A 24,704-nucleotide genomic window follows, 5' to 3' on the forward strand; every position below is an offset into this window, starting at 1 on the left:
AGGCTGGCTGGTGCCTAACAACAGCCATATTCAGGGAGTGCCAACTGCATAACAGATCTACTCCTCCTGAATTAAAGCTAGTCTACAACAGTTACCACTCAGTTATCCAGTTAGTCCTTTTACAGGAAAAGAGGTAAAAAACAACAACATTCTTTTGTTCTGGAGCAGATTAGAAAGACAGATATTGGAGTGATGTAGAAGGATGGTTAGAATAGTCATACACTATTTGTGTCTCTTCTTGCTCAGAGAAAGCAAGAGGATTCCCAATGCAGAGGAGAAACCAGAAATTAAGTGGGACATGACCAGGGTTGGATAGGGCAGCAAATAGAACTCTTAATCCCTTAATCTCCCATTTAGGAGTGTGACTCTCAGGGCTCCCTAAATATATATATATATATCATTTGCCATGACAATCCCTGGACAGCTTTTCCTCCCCAGACACCTGAAAAGAAACGAAAAAGGTAGGTCACCATGCCAGGTTGCTTTTTCAAAAGCCAAACACATTGCTCCTTGTATATCTCATCACCTCAAATAGTAACACAGCAGGTTTTATATTTTCTAATCTGATGCAGATATACTTGAATAGCTTTACAGTAATATAAGATTGCAAACCTTCATTTAATTTGAATTAAACGATACCCTTTAAGACCATTTTATATGTTAATGTTAACCTCTTGTCTGTAGTCACCTTACCTCATAGGTAGTGGATGACGTTACGGCAGCTCCAATGTTAGTGTTTTTCATCTTTGTTTGGCCTGTATTCTGTTAAATATACTACTTATGTGTACTGGTAAGTGTCTGTGTTGGAGAAATATAGCTCTAATCTCTACTTAAATGTCTCTATTGTTACTAAACAGGCTGCACTGGTAGTTGATGGCGAACAGTCAACTGCTCTCAGGTGCATCTGATCCCTCTCATCTCAGCAGAGATGTCTAGGATTGCATTAGATCTGCTCAGGCAAGTCATCTTCCCTTATAGGTCCCATCTCATCTTATTATCAAAATCTAGGACATCATCTGGTGAAAGTCAGGGTCTAGGTTCATTTTTCGAGGAATGGAAGGTATGCTAGTGTTCCTGTCTGAGTTCAGACATGACTGTTACTTTAGGTTCTTCATTATCCCTTTCCCAGAAAAACTCAGCACTTTCCATGCATCAGCTCCAATTTCTGACAAAATGTCACTACCTCTGTCTTACAAGCTAATTTTTTGGGGTTTGTACTCTAATGTTGACTCCCCTCCCCCACTCCCTCTTCTAGCACTCTTGTTCACTTTAAAATGTCAGTACATGAATGCCTATTTTTGAAAGTTAATGCTGCTGTAGCTATTAATTGCTAAAAGATTACAGTAACAATCTTTGTCCTCAACTATTTTCCTGTTTATTTATGGACAACATTATACTTGGGTAAGGTAATTCTCGTAGTTACTTTTGAGTTTGAGTTTGTGCCACTGAACAAAAAATAACACAAAGTACTATAACAAAACAAGAAATAACCTTGCAACCGACGAAGTGGGTATTCACCCATGAAAGCTCATGCTCCAATACGTCTGTTAGTCTATAAGGTGCCACAGGACTCCTTGTTGCTTTTTACAGATCCAGACTAACACAGCTACCCCTTTGATACAAGAAATAACCTTGTCTCTCCTGTTCAAAAATGACAATGTTAGGGTATTTCTAAAAGGCTGAGTTGAGCACAAATGTTTCTTGCCTATCTCTTGGAAGATACTTTAAGACATTCAGCAAATAATTGAAACAGTAATATAGCTTTCTCTTTTTCAATGAGAGATGACTGAAGTGTGGAGAGAGAGCTCCTTTTTTAAAATAATGTAGCTAAAATAAAGGAAGATGATAAGTAGTGTTGGAGAATTGGTCAGGGAGGGGGTTTGGTTTTTGGAGAGTTGGGGAAAGGTACTTGTATAATAAAAATATAACTTCAGAGAAGTTGGGGCAGGTACCAAACCAGTGACAAAGGGGTTGGATATTGGAGGTAATTTAGCAAGCATATGGGAGACAGACCTAGATGATACAGGAGAGGAGGAAGTAGTTTCCTTAGGAGGTGGACTGACATTAAGAATGTGCTGGGGATAAAAGATAGAGGAACAAAGAAAGTAGATGAAAAGGGAATTATCAGTAGAGAGAGGAAAATACTATAATTAAATAGTGCTGTTGTAGATTGAAAGAAATAAAGGAATTCTTTGTAATTCACTAAGGAATGGGAGTGGGTGGAATATAAACTAATATTATAGATGTTTGTACTTGAGTGTGTGTAACTAGTATGCATACCAGGGGATCTTATTCTCTGTCCCCAAGGCTACAATACTTGTTCATGCACTAAACTGGGGGACTAATATCATTAGACTTCATCTGGAACTCTGGACGTGGATTTCCAGAGGCCACATTGTGTTGGAGCTAACTTTGGAACTTGTTCAATTTTTGTCTGGTCAATATGTGACAATCCTATTCTCAATATTTTTTTTCTTGTAACACGGCATGCTGTAAAACAGCATAGATAGCCATTGGCACTAATACTATATTTTGCTCTGAAAAGCAAACTAAGCTAATTTAGCACAGACGTTGTAAAGAAGAACTTTATGCATATAAAAAGTGTAGAATTGAACAGCTTGGATACGTGACCTGAATGGGGAGAGCTGCTAGTGTAAAGTAAGGAGATTCAAAGAAATCAGTGTAGGGTTGCCAGTTTCGGTTGTATATATTCCTGGAGGTTTCATCATATACATATTCTTTAATGAAAGTTTAAGCTTTAATTCCTGGAGACTCCAGGACAATCCTGGAGGGTTGGCAACATTAAGGTCTAGTCACAAACACTCTCTCACTTTGACTGAGCTTTCAGAGGATCTGTTGTGATCAGCACCCTACAGCCTCCCCTGAGATCAGAACCCCAGCACCACAGCCTTGTTTCATGCCCTCACTTATTCACTAATTTCAGTGGGAAGTTCTGCTTGAAAGTCAATAGCACAATATGGCCCATAGACAGGAGAGCTCTGACATAATGAGGATTGCTGTAGGCTGGGTCCTCCAGTGGAGAGTAGTGAAATAGAAAGATGCCAGACCTCACTAGCAGCATTTTTAATAGCAGGTACCCCCCTTTATTTTACTTTGCAGAAGGAATCAAAGAGGGCTTCTGGCCAGATGGCAAGAGTGGAAAGAGAAGATAGTTTTGTGGGCATGATGCAAAAAGACTGAGTGGGGCTGAGGGTGCTGGCAGAAAGGTGGCGAGACTAACCATGGGAGAAAAGGGAGAAACCGGTGGTGAGAGAGAGACAGATTGTTAAAGAACATAAAGTGGAAGATTGGAGGAAGGGGTTCAAAACAGGAGAGAAGAAAATCAAAGTTAAGGATTGAAAATATGCAGTAAGTAATAGGAATAGAGAAATGGAGGATAAAAATATCTTTTATGGGGCTGAAAAAGAGAGAACTGTCATTAAGTTGGATGAGAAAAAGTATGGAGAGTGACAAAACAACTGGATATTTTAAGCTTTTTGAGGCTTTTTGTTCTGTGTTTGTAAAGTACCTAGCACAAGGAGGTTCCTTGTCCATAAATGGGGCCTCTAAGCTCTATAGTATACAAATTATAAGATTTCAAAAGTGTGAAAATAATAGTAAAATTAGTCTGAGGAAAAAATGGACACAGAAAGATTGAGGAAAAGATGCAACTATATAGGGGCAAGAACAGGGAAAGAATGAAAATTTTGTCTTCAACTATTTGCTGACAAACGTTACCATGTGTTAATACATGCAGTTTGGCTAGTCTGTCTACATATTCTATCTATGTTTGCATTATGATGTGTAGACACTAATACTGAATATATGAGGACTGTAGAATTTGAACCCAACACTGTCCCTCTCCTTTGGGAGAAAATGGAAAAACTCTCTCTATTCCCAACTTGATCAGCTTCAAAACGTTCCAATTCCTCTTCCCCCAAACATGCAAGTTTGAAGTACAACACGGGCAATGATGAGCTGCCAAAATCTTAACAACCAGTTCCCTATAAAAAGTTCTGATTTAAGGGGCGCAGGGGGAGACATACCCATGGGGCTGGGGGCCCCTGCAGGACCTGGGGCAAATTGCCCCACTTGCCCCCCCCCAGCAACCCTAGAGCTCTTATCTTGCCAGCAGCTCAAAGCAGCAGGATGACGCAGGAGCTCAGCTGAGCTGCCTAGCTGGTGCCGGTGGCTGGCCCTGCTGCAGCTGGGGAGAAGCAGGGGAAGGGCTGGGAGAGCCTCAGCCTCCCCAGCTGGGAATCCTGGGAGCAACAGGATGGTCCAGCCTGCGGACTGGAGTTCTTTGCCCACTCCCTGGTCCTTTAACAACCTGTTCTCCACGGAGGTCTAATTTTAGCAAGCGGTTCTTGGGAACCTGTGGGAACCGGCTCCAGCTCACCACTGAACACGGGTCTTATATAGGACTTTGCACATGGTCACATAGAACCTAAAGCAGAAATCAATGGTAATTTTGAGTGGGTAATTTTGCAGGATGGGCTCTGTTGCTAACTAAATGAACTATGTACCAAAGCAAAGAGACTGATTCAATTTACTGTTGATTTATTCATGTTGTGTATCTACTTTTAGTGAGGAGAAATATCATTGAAGTTAGGAAATCTAGAGAAGTGTTTCCTTTCACTGAGGGTGAGAATTACTAGGTGTTTTTTTCCCTTCCCCCCTGCCTTAATAAACAAACAAACAAACCCTTTATTTCTGTGTTGGGAACTAATCCACACACTAATATAATCTGACCTATCTATGCGAGGACAGTGTATTAGCCAAGTATAGATGTAAAGTTTAGATCCCAAATTTAGGTTTTAAGAACAAGTTGTTATAAAATGCAATATGAACAGACCTATTTGTCATTTTTCTTATTGTTCAATATTTTAAATGGAATTGAATGTACTCCTCTGTTGTGCCAAAGACCTAAACACACCAATCATACCTTAGTATATGAGAAACTGAAAATGACCAGTGTCCAGTATCCAAGCAGAATCAAATGCAATAATAAGCACAGTTGCTGTCCCTGGGCCCAGCAGGACCCGCCAGACCACTTTGGGGATGGTGGTGATAGGTAGGGATGATGAAACCTACAGAAATCCTATACCTAGCAAGACATGTGCCAAACAACACCTCAGTCTCTTGTCTGTAATCCTACCGACACTTAAGCGTGTGCTTAATTTTAGGCATCTGACTAGATCCAATTGTCTTCCATGACACTGCTCACATGCATGAAATTAAGCCTATGCTTTAGCATTTGCAGGATCAGGAATTTGGCTTGTATGTTGCTTTTCCCCATGCCCTGTGTGTTTCGTCTATATGGACTGTATGCTTGTGGGGGCAAGGATCTCTCTTACATTCTTGGGAATAACAACAATAATGTTGAAAAGTAAAGTCAAATAGGAAAATTTTCACTTTTTAATAATTTCAGGCATTACTAATAACATAGGTAAGGAAACTTGTAAAGTATAATTCTTTTATCTTGATGCTATCCTGTTAACAGATTCTAGGCAAAATGTTTAGTTGCTTAGCAAGAGAAACTAAATAATGGTGATTAATCTGCAAATAAAGGCTCCATCCAATTAAACTGAAGTCAATGGAAACACTCATACTTCACTCAATAGGAGTTGGATTGGGCCCTAATTGTGCAGCTGTCAAATATGAAGTGCATTATTTTAAGAATTAGAAATCAAAAATGATTTTTTAAATTTCATTTGATCCAATTTCAGTACAGAGATAAGGTGGATGAGGTAATATCCTAGGAGCCACATGACTACACATTAATTTCATTAGCATTATTTAAATCATTATAATGGTTGACTAGAACCTGAAATGAATCATTTACTTACCAAAAAAAAAAAAAAAAAAAAAAGCTACAAGGCCATCAAACTAAAATTCAAACTTTCTTCCTCAGGGAATCATACAGACTCTACAAATTTATCCAGAGATTTTCTCACTTAAACTGCTTCAAATTATCAAACATATAAACCTTAGGGCAACAGCCTGTTTGTGATCCAATGGCATCTCCTTTTCGGAAGCTCCAAAGGATTTAGAATAAAGAGTATCTCAGGAAATCAAACTACTGAAGTTCTTTAGGGCATCATTCTGATTAAAGTCCCCGGCATCGCTTCCATCTGACTTTTGTTATATGGTGCATTTTTTAACTAATGTTTCCTCCCCCACCCCCTTTTTTTTGGTAGTTGCTCATGCAAAATCCTTCATCCCAAACTCCCTCACTCATGAGTCCTAATACGTATGGTCATGTGGACAAAGTTCATATTACAAAATTGTCTGGAGGGGGAAAAACAAGCAAAAAAGGCAGAACTTATTCTGTAATCATCAATTTCCCTTCTCACCAAACTTATTCTCTCCTCCACCACCCCTAAATCTCACATAATCTCCAATCCTGCAAATACTTAAACACACTGGGTAGTCTCACTGAAGTCAATAAGTCTACTGGCCATATGTAAGGTTAAAGGGGTGCATAAATCTTTGCTGGATCAGGACATATGGAGTAATGCAAAAATTGTTTCACTAACAAAAATTAGTTCACACACCAATCAAAATTGACAGCCTTGAAAGGAGAGTTGCCCCATGCTAACTTTCTGTTTTGTAAAACTCCAGAGATTATATGATTAACCTGTGAAGTGTTTTTAGATAAATCTCTCAAGGCTAAGCTTGACTTTAGGCTTCCTATTTTTAAGAAGTTTTGAGTGAGAAGTTTTTACAAGAGAGAAAGGTGAATGATGCCGTCATGCACAAGAAATATTTAGAGTCTGCAGACTTCATAACATCTGCCGTCGTACACTCTGGATAAATTCCTGGTTCCACTGAAGTTAATGGCAAAACTCCCATTGACTTCAATGGAGATAAAATGTCACCCAGTTGGATACAAATAAAATAAATAAATATAGAGTAGGCAATATTCTTTTGATCTCAATAAGCGTAATTTTGACATCAATAAAAACAACTAGTTTGCCATGGAGTATCTGCCATGGAGTATTCTGTGGCATACCCTTCAGTTTAATTTTTTAAAAAAGGAATTATCAACTGAACCCATTAAAATGGTTTGTGGACAATGAAATTGATATTTATTATGCACTGAAGCTGTAAATTAGATATTATTTTCAAGAACCAAGTTCTTCATAACACAGCAAATCATGTGCATTCTCTCTTTTTCATTTTCAGTGTGATTATTTTCCAGACAAGTTCTCTACATCTTACATCAGAAGAATATATCCTAGATAGCATGCTCTGAAACGTAACCTTGTTACTGTATACCAAACAGTGCAGGTTTTACATTAGACCTTTAGCACTAGAGCTTGTGATCTTGCCTTTTTCTGCTTTGCATTATTTAGTTTTCCTATATTTATATCAGTTTATCCGATGCCTAGAAATACTAGTTTTCTATATGCATTAGTACAGCAACCCAGAAATAACCATTAAGGAAAAGTGAATATACTGTATTAGCAGACCCTCCGAGAGAAATTAGTAATAATAAAAATTAGTTAGATGAACTAACGTACCACGTTATAGATGTAAAACAGTTAGCTAAATCAGTTTGTTGTGTGGCTTATTGTAAAAGAAGAAGTCAGGGGAACACTGGGACTGGCCACTCCAACTTTAAAAGGTGACCAGGAGATGGCAGGGATGGCCCCATGATACCCTGGGTAAAATTTTCAAAAGTGCCTGAGTCACTTAGGAGCCTAAGACTCATTTACTTTCAGTATAACTCAATAAGACACTCAGGTGCTTTTGAAATTTTTCTCTTACCTTCACCGCATTCTGCTCCATACATCAGCATGAGTGACATCAAAGCAACTGGTGTTGTAGAATTTGAACTAACTCACATTACAGTCAGTGGGAGTCTTTCCATTTTCTTTAATGAGAGTTGGATCAAGAGCAAAATGTTTACAATTTTTTTTCAGCTGATACCATCCTCCACCCTATATCAGCACACAGCAAATGTTAGCCGGTAGCTTCTTCTTACCCATGCTTCACAGGAGTCCATGTCATGACTGATATCCATAATGCACTCTATGGCTACATACATGGTATATTTCCCTATGCTATAGCACAGTTACTTATGAGAAAGCCTTCTATATGTCAATTATGAGTGTCATATGCCATTTTATATCACCTGCCTGGTGTTTAAGTGACCAAAAATTGACAAATATCAAAGAGTTAATAAATGTAGTATTTAATGCACTATGTAAAATGGAAAAAGGTAGTGTTAATGCAGCACAAAGACTGAGGGATGGATTTTCAACTGCCTGGCAGCTTGTGCAGTCAGCAAAGTGAGAGTAAAACATTACAAAACCAGAATGGTAGTAAAATGACTTCATAGACTTCAAAACTACAGAGAGGTTTCAGAGTAGCAGCCATGTTAGTCTGTATCAGCAAAAAGAACAGGAGTACTTGTGGCACCTTAGAGACTAACACATTTATTTGAGCATAAGCTTTCGTGGGCTACAGCCCACTTCATCGGATGCAAAGAATGGAACATACAGTAAGAAGATATTTATACATACAGAGAACATGAAAAGGTGGAAGTACCCATACCAACTGTAAGAGGTGAATTAATTAAGAGTCACTCTGAAAACTTACATGAAGAAAAGTGAAGGTTCCCTCAAAATCTTAAACTCTGTACATAATAAATAGTTGGTATTCTAGATTATTGTTTATCCTATTGAACGTCTACATTAGAATGTATACATATCGGTGTGTGTGTGTGTGTGTGTAATACATATTCTATCTCACACACAACTTTCAGAGCTTAAATTACTGTGGAAACCATGACTTTGAATTTTGTGACTTGTGTGATTATATACTTAATATTGTACTAAGATATGTTATATGCATACAAAAGAGTATAAAAGAGCAAAAGCTGTAGTACATGCTATCTCTCCTTCAAAGTTTGTAGAAGCTCATTATTGCAGCTCTACAAGGTCACTCTCAGAATCTGGTGGCAACGCAAGTAGATATCTTTCTGGATGTTAATGCTGCTCTCAGCATTTTGTGCCTGTACTTCCTCACTCAGGGAGACAACACATCTCTTAAGAGAACTATGTCCAATGGGAGGGATAAATTAGGCAGCACCATAGCATTCTAGGCCTCTGGCTTCCTCTTGCAGATTGTTGGGTTTTTAAATTTGTATTTTTACTACACATATGATAAACAAAAATAAGTTAGATGAGAATCAGAGAATGCTATATCTGAAGGCTGTGTAAGTGCAGAAGTAGAAGTAAATTACATCATGGTGTACTATATGAGTGCTTACTGTTTCTTTTTTTTTTAATGTTAACACTGTTAATTAGTCTAGATAGACTTTCCCTCATCCATCTAATCTTGGACAACAAACTGATAATATCTAATATCTTGCACAACATTGATTGACTTGAACTTATTATCTGTGGAATCTAAAGTGGTGATCAATTGATTTACCATTTAGTAAAATCCTGGATATTTAAACTTGTGCTGCATTATTTATAGAATCTATCATTTATCCACTGTGTTTTCAGTAGCACAGCTTTAACATTTCCACAGTTGTAATGATGACTGTTGGTACAGTTAGTAGATTTAGGATAAGCTTTTTGCACACTGCCAACATTGTGTTCTGCTATACAATTCATCTTGTGGGTTGATTCACCTTTAGTAACTATGTCTAGGAAGTATCCAACATTCTAGAGCTATGGAAGTATTGAGAATGTAGAATAAATTTACTTGTGAATGGTTTGAAATTCAGTAGTATAGAATTTGGATAGTCTATTGTATCAGAGGGGTAGCCGTGTTAGTCTGGATCTGTAAAAGCAGCAAAGAATCCTGTGGCACCTTATAGACTAACAGACGTTTTGGAGCATGAGCTTTCGTGGGTGAATACCCACTTCCTCAGATGCATCTCAGGAAGTGGGTATTCACCCACGAAAGCTCATGCTCCAAAACGTCTGTTAGTTTATAAGGTGCCACAGGATTCTTTGCTGCTGATAGTCTATTGGCTGTTCTAGACTCTAGTCTGGTCCTTGGAGCCCTTTCGGATAGTCCTCAGGAAAGCTGGAATAAAGAATGAAGTGGAGAAATCAAGGGATTGGTATCAAGAGATTGATGTGGAAGGTGGTCTGCAGAATGAGAATGAAAAACCTTCTAGTCACAGCCTGTAGGAAGGAGCTGTAATGGCTCATCCTCACTTTACAGGAAATGCAGCATTTCTCAGAATTTGGCCTATATTAAGCTTCAGTTGCAGGAGTTTGGTATTTGAAAAATGATTTTATTTATTGCATTGTTGTACAGTGCCAGAGCAAAAGTATTGGCTCCAATCCTGAAAACACTCGTGTTTAACTATATGCGGATGAGTACGGCAATTGAGTTCAATGGGACTATTTTTGTGAAAAGTTAAGCATATGTAAATATTTTGTGATCACGACTGTTAATGTAATTACTATATTAACTCTGAAAGTCATCTTCTGGATGTAAAATAGCACTACTTAAATGGTGCGTCAATTGCAATTGCTTACATAGCACGACAGGGTCATGTACAATGATTAGGGCTCCTAGTTGCTATTGTAATATACTTAATAATATTCCCTAGCTCCAGTTAGGAACTGCTCTATATTATCTATTTAAAGGGACTACGAGGTTAAAAATACCGTGTATTTAAAATAAAGTCTTTGAATTGGGTGTAAAGGTCTGTTTGGGCGGGTTCCTTTGCGGAATCGGGACCTCTCTTCCTATTAACAACGCCTGACTGTTACTGCGGGAAGAGCATCCACCCCCTCTTCCCTTTGTGGTACTCATGCCCGTGATCGGCGTGTTGCATCGTTCTCCCGGGCGAGGGTGCAAACAGACTAGCCTGCGGTTTGCGGTTCATAGCCAGTTTCATACAGACTGAGAAAAGGCGAGTTGGTTTATTCTTTACTAAACACTGGGGGAGGGACTAGGCTGTTTAGAAAAAAATGTTTCAGGTGGACTAGCCCCTCCCCCAATGCTGGAAATCCTTGTATCAGCTGTAGCGTCTTTAGGGCAGACGCCCGGGATGCGAGTGGCTGTTCTGCCGGCTGGGGCTGGGACAAGCTGCAGGGGCAATTGTATTCACGTACTTGTGCTGCACCAGCTCCTGAGCCGGGCCGCGCGCAGCGTGGCATTAACGAGACCAGGCGGCCCAGGCCCGCCGCCTCCCACCCTATCAGGTGCTTCGGGGAAAGCAGCTCGCGCCGGCCGCCGCGGTCTGTCCGGCTCCCCGGCGTGCGTGCGCGCGCGCCCCCCCAGCCTGCCCAACTCTCTCCGCCCGGGCGCGCGCCCCGCGGCACTGTCGGGGGCGGTGGGGCTAGTCTCGGGAGCGCGCCTGCCTGAGCGCTTTGCGCCAGCCAGCCGAGCGGGGAGGAGAACCACGGGCTCGCCGCGGGAGGTGCGCGCCTACCACCGTCCCGAGCCGGGCAGCGGGGCCGCAGCCACCCGTGAGTAACCTCCGCGGCCGCTGGGGGAGCCTGGGGAGCAGCCGCCGCCTCGCCGTGCCCTGCGGCAGCGGGGAGAGGCGGCGCCGCTGCAGCGCCGGGCATGGGGAGCCCGCGCCCCTCCGCCTCCCGGTGTCCTGCTCCGGCTGCCCCCAAATGCCCAGGCAGCCCGGCGGGCGCAGGCTCAGCCCAGCCCAGCCCCGCCCCGCCAGCTGGACTGTCCCCGCCGGGCTCCTGGGGCTGCGCAGGGCGGGGGCCGGCGGGCACGGAGGGTGCGCGGGGCGGCTGGCGAGCCACACCGGCTTCCCGTCCAGTCCAGTCCCCCGGGGTCTGTGTGCGCCGTGGCCGCGGGCTGCATGTAGCTATGTATCCACACCCGCCTGCAGGGGCGTGCTGCCCGAGCTCCCGGGGCGTGGGTGCCTGTGCGGCTCCCGAGCGTGGCCCGAGCCCCGGCCGCACAGGCTCGCTCCCGCCGGGGCAGCGCTACAGGTGCGGGCCGGCCGGGGCGCGGGCTGCGAGCGACAGGTTGCTGGAGCTGCGCGGGGGCCGGTGTGCGGTGTCCGGCGGGGGACGGGATTGATTCTGGGGCTGGGAGAGTCTCTCCCATCCCTGCTGCCCCCGCCCGGCCGTGGCCGGAGACGCTGCGCGCGTCGCGCTCCTTCCCCGCTGCCCGGGACCCGGCCCCGCACGCTGAGCCGGGCAGGTCGCCATTTCACGCGTAGAGAAGGGGGCAACAGGCTGCCTGCTTTGCGGGGCGCCCTCCTCCCCTGCCTCTCGCAGGCCGCCTTTTCTCACCCGTGCACGTCAGTGGATCGCCAATGCGCAGAGGCGAAGGACAGGAGCTGCCTCCCTTGGCTCAGGCAGGCCGCTGTAGCTGCTGCCCTCTCCTCCCCCACCCCCTGCTTCTGTCTCCCTGACAATACACGGAGGGAAGGAGCTGTCTATGCTGAAGTAGCAAACTGCCTAGCATTAGGGTTGAAGAGCCCCATGCAGGCTGCTAAACGCTTTTTCCTGGCTGTAGAGCAGTTTTCTGATGAGTACTGAGCTTATTGCTGGGGGATCATTCTCTGCTACTAAAGCATTAGTGAATTATCAATAGTTAGTGCCATTGTTTCATCTTAGCTGTATCCTATTATACAGATGGACTTTAGAACTAGACCATCACAATCTAGTTTAATTTGAAACCTGTCAAATATGTAATTGTAGTTTGAGAGTGTACAGTGTAGTCAGTAGAACTATTTTATTTTTAACCCAAAAATGCCCTGCATCCTCATCAATAACTGCCTTTCTGCATTTTCCTTGTGGTTAAATTTATATGCACGTATTGGTAAATACTGTATATGCTATAATTGGTTGCAAGAGCTTAACAGTAAATAGATATTGACGTGTTCATCTGCCCAGTTTCTCTGCTTCTTCCCTTTTAATGGTAACTGGCAGAAAATGAACATAAAGTCTGTGTGGCAAATGTATTTACCTTATAGTTAAAAAGTAATAATTAACCTGACCTTAATCTGCTACTATACCACTGAGCACAAAAGGTTATTTTTGAAGTGTTGAATGTGTTTCAGTCAAGGCCTTGGAGTTAAATAGGAAGTTATAGCTGATTATCCAAAAAAATTTCACAAGACTTCCAAGCTGTTAGAAATTTAAGACAATATTGTGCTTCAGTCATATCTCCAGTGCTGCTCCATATTGGTCATCCTATTAAGAAAGGTAGTGCAATACTTTTCTTTGGTGTTTGTATTATAAAGGACATACAAATGGAGTGAGACTGTAGAATGGGAGTCTAATACTATCAGGGATGTGAATTTTCCTGTTTACATAGGGTCCAATTTTGCACTCTTTACTCAAACAAAACCTTTTGAGTGAGGCAGTGAAAATTAGCTCTTTCCTTATGGTGTTCCCGTTCTTCAGCCTTGTAGTATTTTCTTCTCTGTTTTGCTTTTTAGACTCAAATTAAAAATGTGTTTTAGTATATAGTGTGAAACAGTGGATAAAACTTTAAAACCCAATCGTGCACTCATTGAAGTCAATGGTAAAACTTCCATTAATTCCAGTAGCTGTATGATCAACTTCATCTTTTCCAGTTGTTTGGCATTATTAACATTACACTTTGAAACTGAAATCAATAGGCTAGGCACAGAGCTGGGGCACTGCTCAGTGTCAGTAGGCACCTGACCCTCATTTTAGATTTCAGTTCTCTATATGTGCTGAGAGAAAAATCTCAAACTTTGGTCAACAAATTATCTATAAATATGTGAGCTGTAAAATGGAAGAAATTGTTCAGATTGTCAAATTCTTGCATCAATATTGTACTATCAATTTGCAGGGGCAACAGACATCTTATTTTTAATTAAAACTATTTTATTTCTTATTACCATGTATTTGAGGTGGGTTATAATATAAGCATTTCAGGGAAATCTATATGCAATTGATTGATGGCTGTACTCATTTTAAAATGTTTAATTACCAAGCAAATGACTTATTGTTAAGTGACTATTTTAATACAAATAACAAAAAACAAATATTTCAAGTCAGAAATATCTGTGAAATGATATCTAATCTGATGTAAAATTAATGTAAATATAGTGGTTTTTTTTTATGCTGAGGCCATTAAACTTAAATATTACCAGTTGGGAGAATATGTAGGGTAAGAGTCTGATGCCCTTACTATGCAGTTAGTCTCACTAACCTCAGTGGGAATACTGGCAAAATAAGAGAACACTCATCCTGAGTAAGGGCATCAGAATCTGACCATTAATTAGCATGTTTTATCTCCAGTGTGGAAAAGATTGTCTAATTAATATTAATTCTGTGATTGTTAGAGAGAAGGCTTGTAAGCGAGAAAAGGATAATAGTAAACATTCAGGTGGATGTTTACTACTTTGCTGGTACTGCTAGCCTGCTGTGTTGGGGTATTGCCTTCTACTGTGGACTCTGCAAAGATGACAGCATAAGATTTAGTTAGAAGATCATAATTGTTCAGTATCAGAAGGGTAGCCGTGTTAGTCTGGATCTGTAAAAGTAGCAAAGAGTCCTGTGGCACCTTATAGACTAACAGACGTTTTGGAGCACGAGCTTTCGTGAGTGAATACCCACTTCATCGGATGACATGCATGACAGTTTACATAATTGTTCAGGAGGATTAATGGGAGAGCGGCAGCATCACCCTAATTCACTTGTTTTATTGGTGTGTAGGATTCAAATTTCAAGTCATCAAAGGTGATTTTTTTTTTTTAAGCCAGAGAAGTGAATCTCTACAGTTACTATTTGAATACAAGAAATATTGAGTCCTAAAAAGGCTAATTGGCCTATTACACAGATTAAACTACAGAATAAATACCAAAAAGCAATGCTAAATAAATCTGTTTTGCATATCTGTAGCTCTATAGTTTCCCCTATGAGATTATTTAACCCTATGTTTTTGTATTTAATCTTTTGTTTTTCTTGGCTGTCAGATAAAGCCAAACACAATAGAACCAGACCTTGTTATTAAGTTGCATTAAGACAGGCTGGTAACAATTCTTATTGCATGTATGTTTACATTCTGTGTTATTTACAGAGCAGGAAAGAAATGGAAAGCAACATTGAAAAATATATATATCTCAGGAGTGTAAACTGAGAGAATGAAGTAGCAGGTCATCTGCTCTGCAATATGCAATGGGTTTGATATTGCCTTCTTGATAGTATGTAAAAAACTGAATCTATTTTCTTTATAGTAGTGATTGCTGAATTTTAAGATAGCAAGCAAATAGTGCCTATTGTGTGTCACATTAAAGATATTGTCAGCTTATGTATACATATTTGATTTATATTGTATATTTACTATTCCTACTATCATTTAAAAGATGTTCTAAGCTTTAGTACATTGTTCTTTAAGATTGAAATGATGCTCCTTAAGTTTCATCATACTGTTTGTTGCTCAGTAAAGCATAGTTGCAAGCTAGCTATATTGCATTCTTCTGAGCCACTGAAGGCTGGCTGAGCTTTTCCGTTATTTACCTCAATAGAAAACTGAGAGAGAAAAAATGAACAAAGGAGGTCTGTCTTGCCTGTCCCACTTGCTGGGTTGTTGTCTGTTCCCTTTTCAGTGAAGGAGGGGGTACAGCTGAGTCAGAGTTGAAGAACACTAAAAGGGGAATTCAGCTCTCATGTCAAAAATTTGAATGATAGCTTAGTTTGAGTGCTGAGTGAGTTTGTTTGAATTGAAAAAAATTGTATTTATGAAAGCTATAAGTGACAGATGGTGGACCAACAGAGAGAGCGCGCTACACAGTATAGCTAGAAATGTGTTCAATCTCTGATTAAAATGCTCAGTAAACATTGAGTTATCTGATGAGATTTTTAAGATTGTTGGTAGTGATGCTAGACACTGTGCAACACTAGACATTTGATTGTGTGAATTAAGGGCAAGCCCTTGCAGCTGGCATACATTCAGATTTACTTGTCTAGCGTAATTGCATTGCAAATATTCGTCTTGACCACTCTTCAGCCTTCCTCTTGTAGTGCTTGTTGAATACATACAGAAATGTTCATCTGGATCTTCTATTACTTCCTGTGTTGTTTCAGTTTTGAAATGGTTCTATTCATAATGTGATTACAGCTTTCTCCTTGTTAACTTTTTGTATGAAGCATAACAGCTTGAATTATAAAATGTTCCTGTAAGAGCGCACAGTACCCCTTTTCTGCTTTAAGCAACTATATTTAGTATTTGATCCAAAATCATTCAGATGTGTGCAAAAAAAACAAGTCAAATGAGGAAAAAGAACAGTTCAGAAATAAAGACGTGATAATTTTAAAAAACAGCCGCATGAGAAATGAGTTTGCCTTTCCAATTGTCAATTAAACAAGACACAATTAAGGCTAACTTGGCTTCTCTTCTGTTTTTTTTATAAGTCTAAACATAAGATCTCAGAATTTTGGTGAGGCATAAGGAAGAATAAGTTAGCCCTAATTATGTGGTGTTTGCCTGCACCATTAAAATATATTGAGACCTTTTTATTTCAGCTGTTTCTAAATATAGTTATTGCTGTAGTTTAATATTTTGCCTTAGAATAAATAGAATTGATTTGTAACTTAATTGCTGGATAAAGTAATATCACTGATCTGTATTCAGATCCTCATTTTAGACAATGTCCCCAAATATGAATATATTAATTTTAAAACATAATTATTCCTAGAAAGGGGTTACTAAGATGCTTATAAAAATTAGAGTAGCATGATCTTTCACTGTTACAGCCATTGTTTCTCATTTTCTCCCTTCCCCTCAGTATCTCGCCATTCCTGTTTGTTGACATCAGTGCTGTTTGTTTAATTTAGATTGTAAAAAATACTCTGGGAAGGGACCTGTCTTTTTTTTAAGTGGTCAGTAACATGCCATTTACACCAATAGAAAGATCAGCAAAACATTTTTTAGCTAAAACACCACTAAAGAGACATTTAATAGCGTAAATTCATTAGATTGATTGATGGACAAATCAAAACTTGCTACAGGGTTTGGACAGATTAAGGTACAGTATATGACCAGCAGATGCACAAATTAACTTCACACAACGTTTTGTGACTGAAAACTCAATGGTAGTGTTACCTCACCTGTAAGGATGGAGCATTTAACAGAAGGCACTGAGTGATGACAACTTCTTCTCCTGCTATTCTCACTGCGGATATTACTGTAGTATGGAAAGTGTGGTGTATGTAGAAAGGAAAGCCTGAATAAGTTGGTGGGTAGAGAACAAAATCTATTATGTGAAAAGCTGTCACATAAATGAGAGTCAAGGGCAAAAAGTTTTGGAGGCTTGAATAGAAAGTAGCAATGAAAGTGAGAGTTTTTGATGGAGCATTGAAAGTTGAATGTGTTGAAGAAAAACATACACCTTTTGGAACCAATTGGTATGTAAGATTGTGGTATGAATTGGAGCAACAACAGTGGAAAAGATAGCTAGTACAGATGAAAGTGAAAGATAAAATAGATCAGGAGGGAAGGCAGAATCCTCAGAAGTTTAGAAGCAGAAAAGATTAGTTACTTGGAGAAGAAAAGTAGAAGGAATATAACCTCGCCCCAGGCACCGGCTTTGCACTCCCATTAGCTGGTTCCTGGCCCATGGGAGCTGGGGGTGGGGTGGGGGGTTGTGGTGCATGCAGGCGAGAGCTGTGCGGAGCCACTTCTGCGCCTCCACCTAGGAGCCGGACCTGCTGCTGGCCACTTCTGGGATGCAACGTGGTTTGTGGTGCCAGGACAGGCAGGAAGCCTACCTTATCCCCTCCTCTGTGCTACTGATTGATTGAGAGCTGCTGAAGGTAACCCTGCACCCCAATCCCTTGCCCCTGAAACCCAGAGACCCTTCTTGCACCCCAAACCCCTCATGCCCAGCCCCACCCCAGAGCCTGCACCCCCAGCCCAGAGCCCTAACTCCCTCCTTCATCCCAACCCTCTGCCCCAGCCCTGAACCCCCCCAAACACAGAGCCCCCTCCTGCACCAAACCGCTCATCCCCACCCCAGAGCTTGCACCCCTAGCCCAGAGCCCTGACCCCCTCCTGCGCCCCAACCCCATGCCCCAGCCCAGAGACCCCTCCCACACCCTGAACCCCTCATTCCCGACCTCAACCCTCTGCCCTAGCCCTGAGCCTCTCCCACATGCTAAACCCCTCATCCCCAGCTCCGTTGGGTCATGAACATCAACAATTTTCTTCAACTGGGTTGCCAGAAAAAAAGTTTGAAAACCACTTGTGATGTTGCAGTCTATATGGTTTTATAAAAATATGCTTAAGAGTGAATATAATGTAACTTTGGAATAAGCTTCATGCAAAAGGTCTCTTGTAAGTTACCATTACAAAGCTTATAATCTACTGAGTGTGATCATCCTATTTGTATAAATGTACCACTCTTCTGTCTGAAACTAGAAATATGAAATATAACTCTGAGGGCCTATTGTAATTTTGCAAAGTGTGGGCCATTAATGGTGGTTTGGAATCTTGATGACTTCCATTAACCAGGACAATTGTCTGCAGATGGCTGTGTTTTACCTGTAAGTCTTCCTGTATATGTGTGTACTGGCAAGTGGGCAATGAAGTCTTGCATGTCACCTGAACTGGAATCTATCTTTAACCTGGTGTCTTTCCATTGAGAGGGAGGGGGTGGAAACCCAGAGAGGGACAAAGGATTCCTTTTCCATGCAAAAGATTATATAAATGAGTGGAATGGAACAAAGGGGAGGAGCCGTCATGAAGAATCCCTGAGCTACTGCCTGAGCTGGAACAAGAGCTCTACCAGGGGAAAGAATTTGTGCTCAGGCCTGGAAGGTGTCCAGTCTGAGGAAAAACTTACTGAAGCATCTCTGAGGGTGAGATTATCTGTATTCAGTTTGATTAGATATAGATTTGCATGTTTTGTTTTGTTTTTGCTTGGTGACTTACTTTGTTCTGTCTGTTACTACTTGGAAGCACTTAAATCCTGTTTTCTATATTTATTTAATAAAATCACTTTTTACTTATTAATTGACCCAGAGTATGTATTAATACCTGGGGGAGCAAACAACCATGCATATCTCTCTATCAGTGTTGTAGAGGGCGAACAATTTGAGTTTACCCTGCATAAGCTTTATACAGGGTAAAATGGATTTATTTGGTTTTAGACCTCATTGGGAATTGGGCATCTGAGTGTTAAAGACAAGAACACTTCTGTTAGCTACTTTCGGGTAAACCTGCAGCTGTTAGGGGATGTGATTCAGACCTGGGTCTGGGTTTCCAGCAGGTTAGCGAATCTGGCTCAAACCAGGCAGGGCATTGAAGTAGTAAGTTGACAGGGCAGGAAAGCAGGGGCAGAAGTAGCCTTGGCACATCGGGTGGCAGCTCCCAAGAGGGTTTCTGTGCTCCAACCCGTCACACCACTGATTTAGACAGGCTCTCCACAGCATTGTGTGTGGCCCTGGTCCTGACACTTTTTCCTTCCCCGGCATGATCCTTGGCTAGTTGGGCTTGTGAGGGGGTATTTGGAAGGACAGCTTGCCGCTGTTATCAGCCAATACAGCGATTGAGGATACTTCCCCACCCAGAGCTGGGACTTTTAGAGATTCTTCACGCTGCTCTGGCATTTTTAGCTAGCATACAGGGGCTGGAGTGAGGTTGACGATCTGACTCAAGTCAAAGTCAATAGAAAGATTTATCTGACATATTATAATGTACCCATCGCTACAATATATAGGTGGCCATAAGTGTTTGTCCTTCTGTTTTCAGAAGGGAATTTCAGCTACTGTGTGGCACATGTGGAGGGGGTTCACATACTTTTCCCTTCTCAGTTTGATTGGGATGGAATATTTGAAGCCAACCCATCATTCAAAGTTATTCTCCCTAGTTTTATCTTTAAATCTTGTGGCAACAGAATTTCTCAGACCATGACTTGGTTACCTTTTATAAATCTAAATGAATAAATATAGTCTGGCCAGGAAATAGAGCTTTAAATGTCTCTTTAGGCAACTGTATTTGAAAAATTTTGACCACTTAGAAAATGTTGTTGTGGAGAAAGCTGCATAGTCCAGCAGCAGGTTTAGAATGGAGGAGACAGAATTGAGAAGAAGGTGCCTGTAGCAACCAGAAACTAGAAGGAGGCTGGAAAAAATCAAGGAGGAATCAGAAAGATGGGGTCTTGGAGGAGAAAGAGAACTGAGAGCAGAGACAACGGGCTTGGAACAGAGAAGATGAAAATTCAGTTCATTAAGGTGTGAGGGAGAAGACCGATGAGATGCTGACAGTAGACAAAGGCCAGAAAGGTGAGAAAGGAATATAGTTGAGTTTTATCAATGGTACAAAACAAATTGATATACGTTTTGACACATTCTGGGTAATTTTCCTTAAATGGTGTCTTTAAAACAGTTCTGTATATTTTTTAGAACATTTACAATAATTGGAAATATTTCTTTAGGGTTTCACAAAACCTAAACCCCTGTGATCTTCTGTTTCAAGTGCTGTATATTTAAAAAGCAAGCATGAAAATAATGGGCACCTACAAGAGAGACATTAATATTAATGTGGATTTTTTTCTTAGTTGAATTGAAAGTTGAGCTAGAAGCATTTTGATGTGCAAAATAGCAAGCTTGCTCTAGGCCAGGGAAGAGTTCAGAGGAACCTTCATAGGGTGGAACATATAACCTGGTTTTATCATCCCTTCTTAACTGTATCTATTGTAATCCAAGGCCAAATGGAAACATAAAAAAAAAACCTAGTTGAGTTTCCTTGTAGTAAAACAGCAGTTGAATAAAGGAATACTTTTATACAGTAAATTATATAAAAAATAAATGCAACTAAGTAGAAATATTAAATATTTCAAAACTCGTATGTGATGGATAAAACCTGGACCTTTTTAGAGTAGGAATTACAAGCCCTTAGGAATGTTTGCAGTTTAAAATACCAGTCTTATTTACATGTAAACACAAAAAGCTTCCAGAAATACAAAATGCAAAACCATGATTTCTTGTAAAAACATCAAAGCACTGTTTTTATGAATGGCACAATTAACTGCTAGTCAGAACTTATCTGGACTGCCAAACAGAGCAAGTTGGTGCAAGATCTCACCGTAGCAGAATAGTACTAAATTTCTTAAAGCATGTATTTATTTAAAATGTAACTTAATCACACATCTGTTGTTCTCTGCAGGTCAGTTAACATGAACTGGCCACTGACTAGTTAGTTTCTTGATCCAGATTATCATGGTTATGCATCAAATCCATATTGGGGCTAAGTTTTTGAATAAAGAAAATTGATTTATGGAGAGGTAAAAACAGCTGTGTAAGAGTAGTGAAGGAGAGCAATTGTTTAGAGTGATCCAAAATGGTATAACTAGGAGAAACTAGATTAAATTAAGCAAAGGAAAGCTTGTTCTGAACATCAAAAAAATCTCTAATTTGTATTAGTTTCCCAAGGCAAATGATGGAAGTTCTGCCACCAGAGTCATTTACAAATGGCCAGGACAAAACACTAGGAAACAAGTCTACACAGATAGGGAGATTGAGAAGCTTAATACCAGCTAAATTTTTGTTTTTCCCTCTCTCATTTCTATAATTCTATGATGATTGAAATGTGTAACTCATGTGCAAGCCTGTGCTAGCAAAAGGAGTTTGTGTGGATGCACTTACACTTTGCCATCAGATTTTTTAATTTGTTCTGTCCTGGCTTCTTGCCTCTGCTGCTTATTCAATTTGGGAATCTTAGAGCTACTTACTGATTAAAATATATAGTATATATTTTGAGTTTGCTGGTTTCAAGTTTTCTTTTTTCCTTGGCTCCAGATGGGGCTTGGAGCACACAACACAATAGATTATTTTGATCCATATCTCTAAATTGCAGGGAAGGGATAGCTCAGTGGTTTGAGCATTGGCCTGCTAATCCCAGGGTTGTAAATTCAGTCTTTGAGGGGGCCACTTAGGGATCTGGGGTAAAAATCTGTCTGGGGATTGGCGCTGCTTTGAGCAGGGGGTTGGACTAGATGATCTCCCAGGGTTGGGAGGGACCTCGATATTCTATGAAATCTTTTTTGAACATGTCAGAAAGCACTTAGGTTCTTTTGTATCCTCATTATTCCATCATAGGCTTACACTTGCATCTTCTTTGATAGTACTGTGACATTACCAGGATACAGTCTGGACTGATGGACACCTGTGTCCTCTCAATTCTCCAACCTGGGGTGCCTTTTACACTGTTTCTCTGTGAGAGCATTTACTCCTGAACTGCCCACACACAGCCTCCATTATGTAAATCACTCCCAGTTATATTGTATGAGTGCTAAAGCCAGCCATTCATGAATTACATTGCAGAGTGATACCAGCAAATTCCCAGTCCCAGACTTGCCCCCCGAAATGTACATCTTACTACTGCTCAGCACTCTCATGAACAATGCAAGCTCATATAAAGCCTGTCATTTTATTAACAGAAAATGGTATGCACAAATCCTGTTATCTCAGATGGAGTTTCCCAAACACTGGTTAAGACAAAACAATAAATCAAGTTTATTAACTACAGAAAGAGAAAAAAAAAATTAAGTGATTTCAAGTAATGAGGCATAAAAGTAAAACTTGGTTACAAGAAAATAAAATGTACAAACCAACTAAAGCCTAACTTAACAAGCTAAATGAATTCAAAGCAAAGGGTCTCTCTCACCACATGCTTCAGCAGTCTTGCTGGCTGGAATCCTTTCAGCCAAGACTCCTCCCCCAGTTCAGTGTTACTTTCCTTGTCCTTCCGGTGGTGGTGATGCCATACACAGAGAGAAAGGGAAGAGTATTTTGGGTCATCTGTTCCCCTTACAGTTCTCTCTCTCTTTCTTTTTTTTTTCTTTGTTTTTTTCCATTTTTTCTTTGAAAATCCTTTCCCGCTGGGGTTCAGGAGACAAAGTCAATGGGGATGGGAACCTCCAGCTGTTCCGTTGCCAAGATGTAAATTTCTTGCTCACACCCTTTTCCCTGCCAAAGAATGGCCAGTTAACCAGGTGATTGTCAATTCGATTTTGTTGACACCTGGCTGAGGTGTCAGTTTGCCTTTTGTGTCTGAGGAACTGGTTTGTGCCTGCTTTTCTAAACTTGGAACATGTCTCAGTAATATCATACAGTAGCATTTTATAGTGTTACGTGCAATGTTGCCACAGATATTTTACCAAGACAATAATGATCAGCAAATTGAGTTTTCAAATGATACCTCACGAGGCATACTTTGTACATCATTTATCGTAGTCTTGTAAAAGGGGTGAATGTAGGAATACAGATTGTCATAAATCAAGATATTTGTGACAGTTTGTGATGCAGAATGTAAATTAGAGGAAGATTCAATGCCGTTAAGTTAGGATAGTGCGTATATATGGGGAGTTGTGCCAACATTTTCTGGAATATATCAGTGACTCCATTGGTCAGACTGTCTGATCCTATGTGAATTCTGGGTTATCTCAGGTTTATCCTTTACCTTGTGTATTTCAGTGTTTAGAAGCTAATTTTGACATAGTGGAGTGAACTATTAGAGGTACTGAGTTAGCTTTGTTGAACTGTGGTTAAGTTCTTTGAGAAAATGTGAGAGGAAAAGGGGAAGAAGGAAGTGTTGCCTTGGAAGATACGCAGAGTTTGCAGTCTTTTACAATGGTACTCTGTACATTTGGTGGAAGGGATTTAGGGAGTCTGCTTAGTCGAAGCAGAGAACATTAAGCCAAGAACATATGAGCAGTGTACTTCAGATAATCATAGTTAGTACTGTAAATGTTAATGGTGCTCTGCAGGGAAAATAATAGACACAACGTCCTTTGACCAAAAGAATTTACAACATAGACCAGCCAAAGTAGGATATAACAGTTGAGCTAAGGGAGGGTGTCATAGTATAATTCCCAACTCTGGACCTTAGCGTCCAGGATATGGGTACTAGCCTAAAGTCCTCTAAGCTTAATTACCAGCTTAGATTATGTAGTGCTGCCACCAATCAAGAATTCCAGGGCCTGACACCCACTGGTCCCCCCCAAACCCTTCCCTGGGGACCCCCAAGACCCAGATTCCTTGAGTCTCACAACAAAGGGGAATAAACCATTTCCCTTCCCCCTCCTTTCTTCCTCCCAGCTCTTTCCCGCCCTGGGTACACTAGGAGACCACCATGATACAACTCCTTGTATCACCACCCCAAGAGGCATGTTACCTTCCCCCTCCCTTCTTCCCCGGAGAGAGATACAGAGATAAATGCAGAGAGCAGGATTTTCTTCCCTCCTCCCTTTCCTTTCTCCCACCAATTCCCTGGTGAGTGCAGACTCCCTTCCCTGGAGTCTTAAAAAAGATAACCAAAAAAATCAATTAGATTTAAAAAAAAAAAAAAAAAAAAGAGGAAAACTTTAATAAAGAAGGAGAAACATACAAATTGTCTCTGTAAATCAAGATGGTAAATATACAGGGTTTTTATAGCTTATAGACAATAGAAAGAAGCTTTTTTCAGCAGAAACACAATTTAAGCTACTTCCAGCAAGTACACATCTGCAAATAAAGAAAAACAAGTTAAAAGACTATATACGCCTTTTTACTTACTCACTATTCTGAATAGATAAGAGACTGTAGCAGGGAGATTGGCAGAAACCTGGTTGCACCTCTAGTCCCGTCCAGGACCCAGAGAGAACAACCCACAAACCCAAAACCCACCAACAAAGGCTTCCCTCCACCTAGATTTGAAAGTATCTTGTTTCCTGATTGGTCCTCTGGTCAGGTGTTTGGGTCCCTGTTTGTTAACCCTTTACAGGTAAAAGAGAC

The 24,704-nt window shown here is 40.8% G+C and overlaps 2 protein-coding genes across 23 annotated transcripts in view; both read left to right on the top strand.

The window, feature by feature from the left end:
• Positions 1-24,704, top strand: part of LOC127042868 (uncharacterized) — a 972,530-nt gene that overhangs the window by 845,740 nt on the left and 102,086 nt on the right. The gene's annotated exons all lie outside the window — the stretch shown is intronic.
• The window catches only part of NRCAM (neuronal cell adhesion molecule), a 364,115-nt gene continuing 350,463 nt past the window's right edge, over positions 11,053-24,704 (top strand). For 20 of the 22 annotated variants that reach the window (XR_007772049.1, XR_007772048.1, XM_050936050.1 and 17 more), the window contains exon 1: positions 11,353-11,450. The gene's annotated coding sequence lies outside the window, so the exon portion shown is untranslated. Of the gene's footprint in view, positions 11,184-11,352; positions 11,451-11,915; positions 11,937-24,704 lie in introns of those variants that run through there. The other 2 variants (XM_050936052.1, XM_050936055.1) reach the window with 2 other exon arrangements.

The sequence above is a fragment of the Gopherus flavomarginatus genome, chromosome 1 (assembly GCF_025201925.1).
Source record: "Gopherus flavomarginatus isolate rGopFla2 chromosome 1, rGopFla2.mat.asm, whole genome shotgun sequence".
In the NCBI taxonomy this organism is placed as follows: Eukaryota; Metazoa; Chordata; order Testudines; family Testudinidae; genus Gopherus; species Gopherus flavomarginatus.